Raw genomic sequence first — 7,439 nt, 5'->3', positions numbered from 1 at the left:
TAACTATAATTCTTATAAATATATATTTACAAGAGAGGCAATGAAGTAGAGAAATTCTGGGATTAGTACCTTGGTTTCCTACATCCGATCCCAAGTTTCTATCCACAGTGCCTTCCCATTGGGCTATGAAGTAGAATTGCCACTATGATTTTACAGTATTTAGAGACTTACGGTTTGATTAAACTGTATCTACTCTTAAAACCAAAAGAAACCCTTTATATTTTGCTTCAATGAAATTTGGATTATGTGCTCGGAATGTCAGGCAAATTATGTAAATATGCACACTTCATCCTAATTCTCTAGTCTTACAATTTCATCAGTGCTTTTTTCCCTCAAGGGTACGCAGTACCGGCACCTTTCCCCCCGCTAGAAAAGCATTGGTTAAAATTGTGGCACTTACTGTAAAAACTTCATGGTGAGTACCAGCACCTTTTTTTCTAGAAGAAAAGCACTGAGTTTCATGTTTAAAGATGTGGAATTAATTGCTAAGAACTAAAATGATTGTGGGAATATAGGCTAAGAGGAAGGCCTGAAGGTCTAAGAGAAACTCTAGCTATAGCTTTTCTATATATTAATGTTCTATGCAGTAAATAAATGGATCTTTTGTATACCCTCCCTTATTGGTTCTGAATTATCTCCAGGCTCCATTCACAGGTGTGAAATGCAGAAAAGGCAATGGAGAAAGCAGCCTGTTGAGTTTCTGCGTGTAAGGCAGAATGTCAGCAAAAGAAAGAAGCAATTTTATCCTTGGGGTGTTCTTTTTCAACTGTTTGCGGAACTGTTTTTGTTGTGTGTGTTTGAACACTTCCTTTGGATGCAATGACTGTGGACAGACAATACTGTAGTGGAGAATTCCTGTGTTGTGCCTCTTTAAAAATTCAAGAGAGCTGTGCTTAGTGTTGTATTAATAACTCTTCGCACTCAATAGGTAGTCTTTCTGCTTAAGCTGGAGTTTGGAACTGTGACGTAGCAAACTTCCCGAGAGGAATCTACCCCAGGAATCAAAGCTGCAGTTCAAAACCAGGACTCTGTGGAATAAGCTAATGGCACTGAGTATTTAACTGTCATGGACACCAGCCTTCTTGTCTTACATATCCTTCTCTAACCTTATGCTCCTATTTCAGCATCTCCTCAAATGTGTCCTTAATAACTGACTGACGATACTCGAGTCTCTTTTCTGGAGCTTAGCGATTCAAATATTTTCCCATACTGGGAAACACTAGTTAATAGCCTAATATCTGCAACATTGTACAGTAAGAGGAAGTGGTAGACTATCAAACAGCTGATTCTATATCTGGAAATGTAGTTGTAGCCTTTGATTTAGATTTAATCTACGCTGGATGAAACCAATACCTTATGGCTGCACGGCCATTACATAAATTTCAAAAGCAGGAGAGGGTGTGTTATAACCACAGCAGAGATGAGCTTTGCCTGCTCCTCTTTATTCCAAGAAAATGAAACTAATCTTTCCCCATGTGACAGCATTATCAGATCTATTTATATGACTGTAAACATGAAATCCTGCATGGGTTGTTTTTACTGAAGTCCTAACCTGACCTATTAGGAAGTCCTAATGTGAACTGTTAGGAAAGCTCCCCTACAAAATCAGTGGATAAAAAGAATTCACCAGGACAGTCTGATTGCACAGAATATAAATTTACTGCAACTATTAATTTCAGTGTATTCCTGGAGAAGAGATTAAAAGATTTGTATATCAGAGTTGGTTCCAGATACAGACTTGAGGTGTGCTGCACAACTTCCAAGTACAAAGCTTAGCATTGTGGTTCTGAGCTTTAATAAAAAGCAGTGCTTTATAGTGCTGCCCGTTACCTCATTTCCGATCCCTAACTGGGATTGTGATTTAAGCCAGTCTTTCAAATTTATGTAACTGAACAGTGAATTATCTAACTTCTGTTGCTCTCTCTTGTATCGTTCAACCTGCAAACCAAGTTGATAATTTGAAAATGGAGTACCTGCAGGCCTTTCCCCTAAAATCAACCTGCTTTTGATTTTAAATATTACAATGTGGTGTGGGATTTGGAAATAATAGTCTAAGAAACTATACAGTAAAAGACCACAAGAAAGTTGTGAAATGGCTAATTTCATAACTTTCACATGGTCTTTTACTGTATAATTCTTCATATTCTGAAATATTAAATATTCAATCCACCTTCCCCCTCCCGACAGAAACATCTTTCTGCTGTTAAGAGCTCCATATTGTGCACTGACTTTTTAAAATCAGTATTTACCGGTAATTATTACTTTTTAAACAGATAGCCTCTGCTATAGAATGCATTATGATGCACTTTGCACTCTTAAGGGCCAGGCCCCAAGCAGGATTTAACCAGAAATGTGCTCCTGATTATCACAAAAGATACTGCCCAAGTCAACCATAGGGAACATGGTTAGCAGCCAGGTTGGGCTGACAACAAAAGACAAACTGAACTCAACAAGCAACTGATGTCTGCTTAGAGGAAAACATGAAAGGAGTCAAGGGTGTGACCCTGAGTTGTTTAAGCAGGGAACCTCTCATAAGGGTAAGTATGAAAAAGGACAAACATGCAGGATACAGGCATGTTAGTATCTGAGGCAAAGAGCAGCATGGATAGAAAGAAGATATGGGAATTAAAATGAAAGGCAGTATTGGGAAAAGGCCATGGAATGCTTTGCTCAGGCAAAAGGTGAAGTATCAGCCAGAGGCTTCTAAGGCCCTATTTCTGTCTTGGGGCTTAAGCCATGCCCAATCTACAACACTGCAAACAAAAATAGTGGAATTAGCAGCTGCAGGATTCCCGGTTCAAGCCCCTGGTGCCACTTACGTTAACTGGAAGATAGAATAGCCTTAAGGAAGGAGATTTATTATTAAAAACCAAATTTTTGGTCCTCTGCCAAAGATCATAGCACACTATGCTATGTAAGAGTTAGAATAGTTGCCTGAAATATTACAAATCTATTATGTTCTTTTAGTAATAGTGGTTATGGTGGGAGCAGAGTGGGGACACAATCTGCACCAGTGGCGTGGCGTGGGTTGTCAGCACCCGGGGCAAGGCAAGTAATTTGCGCCCCCTAACCCATGGATTTTAGAGAGCTGCGAGTGTGAGCACGCCCCCCCAGATGTTGCACCCGGCCCCCCCTGCACCCCCCATGCTACGCCACTGATCTGCACCAAAGATTACTGGATAGGATGAAACGTGGTGGTTGGGAGGGAAATAGCGGACAAATTCAAAGTTCAAAAACCTAACAGTTGTGGGCATTGATATTGTGAAGAACCTTCACATGTGAGAAAATAGTTCAGGCCCAAGCACTTCTGCTTGAGGAAAGCAGTTGCCTTCTGTTACACCAGACAGCTGAAGCCTTGACAATTCTCTGGTGCAAAATAGCTCTTGTCTAATTGCATACCTAGAAGGAATATTCACAGTTCTAGAGAAATTTCTCTTCATGTCTCTCTAGTTCCTTCCAACTTGCATCTTAAAAACTCCCCCAGTGTCAGATTAACCCCATTTCCCTTCCTCTTCCTGGCTTCTTATTTGAGGCTGCCCACATAGGCTATGCCATGTCCACACTTATGCTACATTGGCTCCAGCTTTCAGAAGGGGGGGGCAGCAGTGGCATAAGTAAGCTATGGCAATTCCTCACTGCAGTGGCAAGCCCCCCCCCCTTTGCTGGCCATTTGTTGTTGAAGACATGATATAATGCAGAGAAAGCTATTTAAAGGTTTGTTTTCAGGGTGTCCTTATTACTTCCCATCTTTAGGTGGCAGCAACCCATAAACACTGGACCTTCTCTCATTTTACTGTGGCTGACATCAGCTGATAATCAAACGTCAGAAAATAAGTGAGCAATTTCCCAAAGTATTTTCTGATTATTGGGGGGGGGGAGAAGAAATCCCACAAAAACATTAAACAATATCCATATGTACGTATTGCAAATATATAGGAGTCTACCTCTTGGAAGTCTTTTGAAAGGCAAAGGGATTTTAGTTTTTTTCATAACCAGAAATGAATTTAATTTTAATATCCTTATTCCAAGCTGGTGCAAAGGGTATAAATAGGATGGGATTCTCACATGAAACACAGAGCCACCCCAGCGTTAGTGTGTGTTTTTTTAAGGCAAGTAAGGGGTGGGGTGAAGAGAAGCTGTACATGCTGCAGAGAAATTAGAAAGGAATTTTTTTCTCCTGCTCTCATAATCTATTCTAAAAGATGCCAAATGATAAACGATTCAGGACACAGTTGATGTTAAATGACAGAATTTGCTTCTGCAGACGGATGGAATAATGGCCACCAACTTGGATGGCTACTTATCACTTTAGCTGTATATTTTCTGCTGCATCTAAGGTACTAGGTCTCTCAGTGCCAGTTACTGAAGAACAACTGTGGGAGAGGGCTATTGTCCTTATGTCCTGCTTGTGACCTTCCCATAGGCAACTAGATGATCACTGTGAGAAACAGGCTATTGGATTAGATCATTCCAAGTCACACAGGGCTCTTCTTAGGCTCTTAGCCCTTCCTTCCACATTCACACCATACATTTAATATATGATCCTGCCTTAAACAGGCATGTCCTCCCCCAAATAATTCTGAGAGCTGTAGCTTCATTAGGGTGCTGAGAGTTTTTAGGAGACCCTAATTCTGTCACAAGGGACGCGGGTGGCGCTGTGGGTTAAACCACAGAGCCTAGGACTTGCTGATCAGAAGGTTGGCGGTTCAAATCCCCATGATGGGGTAAGCTCCCGTTGCTCGGTCCCAGCTCCTGCCAACCTAGCAGTTTGAAAGCACGTCAAAGTGCAAGTAGATAAATAGGTACTGCTCTGGCGGGAAGGTAAACGGCGTTTCTGTGGGCTGCTCTGGTTCGCCAGAAGCAGCTTAGTCATGCTGGCCACATGACCCGGAAGCTGTACACCTGCTCCCTCGGTCAATAAAGCAAGATGAGCGCCGCAACCCCAGAGTCGGCCACAACTGGACCTAATGGTCAGGGGTCCCTTTACCTTTACCTTTACTGCTGTCACAGAGCTACAAGTCACGAGGTGGTTTAACAAATCAATCCCTCCACACGGGGAACTCCAGGAATTGAAGCTCTGGGAGGGGAATAAGGGTCTTCTAATGACTCTCAGCACCCTTACCAAACGACAGCTCCCAGGATTCTTTGGGGGAAGCCATGACTATTTAAAGCAGTATCCTAGTGCTTTAAATACATGGTGTGCATATGGCCACATATACTTGCAGATGGAAGGGGTGAGGCAAGCAGGAGAGTATGCACTGGGGGCAGAGCTGGTCAACATGGCTGCATTCCCTGGGCCACCTTTGATAGAACACATTAGCAGTTCACCAGAATCTTAAAAGCCCTCTTTCCTTTCTTCTCCCCCAGTTCACTTCTTGGGCACACCTTCAAAAGCTGCTCTAGAGGGTTGGAGCAGATTTGAGAGCATGTAGTGGGAGGAAGAGGAAGCCCTGTTTCAGGAGTGGAACTCTATACACTCACACACACACACCTCTGTGCTCCTGTGAATCAGGATGTGTCATAATACCAGAGTGTGATCCCACCAGAGAGCCAAAGGAGGGATCTTTGTTTCTTATAGGCAGTTCATGGGCCTTGTCAGACTTGCTGAGCCTCCATCTCTTCCCTTTGCTTTCCCACCACCATCTCCACCGCAGTATGTTTGCTGTTTCCAGTTACTGCCAACACCAAGAGCGGATGTTACTGGACATGTCATGGGTGGTTCTGCTCCCCCATGAAATAACTGTATGTTGGTATACAACCTCAATTTTTGCCCTGTGAGCAGTGGTGACGTGACCCATGAAATTTGCGGGAGAAATACAATGCAAAACACCCATAATTTTCTGGATTAATGGAGTTGCAAATGGATTTTTCCAGTACTTATGGAAAGAAATGCTAAACGTCTGCTAGATTCCACTAGATATTGAGAAGTGGCTTTTCTGTCATGTGAAAGATCACATAAAATAAAATTATCCAGTAATGAAATATCAGGAAAAATAAAATGCTGTCTGAATGCAGCCATATTTAAGGGTTATTAGGTTGTTGTTTTTGTTCTAATTTTTATTATGTATGTTGTGCCTTTTAGCTTGTATTTATGTTGTGAACTGCCCTGAAATCTACAGATAAAGGACGATATACAAATTTAATAAATAATAATTTTGAAGGAGATTACTATTAAACTTTTAAAAAGGGGTGTATTTTGACCATGTTGCAGATAGCAACTGGGGTAGGAAATGTAGTGTCCTCCAGATGTTTATCAGCTCTAGCCAGCACAGCTAATGGTCAGGGGTGCTGGGAGTTATAATCTAGCAACATCTGGAGAGTACCACATTCTCTGTGCCTGAAACAGATCTTTAGCTAGCAACAACTGTGGAATTCTACTTCCTGGTCTTAGCAGAATTTTACTTGTTGAAATTTGTGGAAATGTCAGATAACAACAAGAAGCCTATGTCTTATGACAGGTATTGAGACTCAAAGTTAATTTATCATTTTGGTGTGCTCCTGGGTCAGGTACCTCTGTAATTGGCCATGCCAGCATCTATTAACCCAAGTCATTATCTTTCACAGTATATTCCTCACTAATTGCTTAGTAATTTATTCACATATATAAGGTGACTCATCTGAACAGGCTTTCTACCAGCTTCCTCTGCCTGCTGCATTAAGTTTTAAATATGCTTCAGAATTACATTAACTTTTCCCTATTATTGGCTGAGTTTAGACACAACACTAAACTGAGTGTTTTAGTGTTATGAGAACAAATCTCGGTGAGCCTAGGCTCTTCCTCCCCTCCAGCACTTCTGCTTAAACATGGGTTAGTGTATTTTCTGAACCCTAAAATATGATGGATCATAACTATGACTAGTTGAAAAAAGCTCAGTTCCATGGATAATGGTCTGAAGTCAGCTTGTTTCAACAGTACTATAATTACTATAATTGGTACTATAATTAACCACCATTTGTCTGGATTTAGACATCATGGCAAACTGAGGTTAATCTAAAGTGGATGGAAGCTTCTGGTTATTTCCTTGTGACCACACTGTATAAGTTGGGGGAAAGCATGTGAGTCCAAGGATCACTGTCACTTGTTCTCATAATACAAAACAATGGATTTGTCGTGTCTGAAAAAAACTGGCAGCAGACATTTCAGTTTTGCTAGTGCCTTGTCAACATAGCTGTGAATCTGCTTGGTGATTCTGCCCATAGATTTGGCCCAAACCATTATATAATTCTTAAAGAGAAGAGCATTTTGCTACATCTTTTAATTCAGTACCAGGCATGGTGGAATGTGATCACAGCAGAATTCATGGGCGATGGATGCTCCATTGCTTTTGGAACTTCAAATCCCTTTGGTCAAGATTGGCGGGGGGGGGGCAGGGAGTATTAAGATGCTGCATAGTCTGGTAGTGTCTCTTATGTACTTATCTGCCTTGAAAGAACTTAGC

Source organism: Podarcis melisellensis, assembly GCF_964234715.1.
Source record: "Podarcis melisellensis genome assembly, chromosome: 2".
Taxonomy (NCBI): domain Eukaryota; kingdom Metazoa; phylum Chordata; class Lepidosauria; order Squamata; family Lacertidae; genus Podarcis; species Podarcis melisellensis.
The sequence above is the reverse complement of the archived record's forward strand: the minus strand, read 5'-3'. Positions refer to the sequence as shown.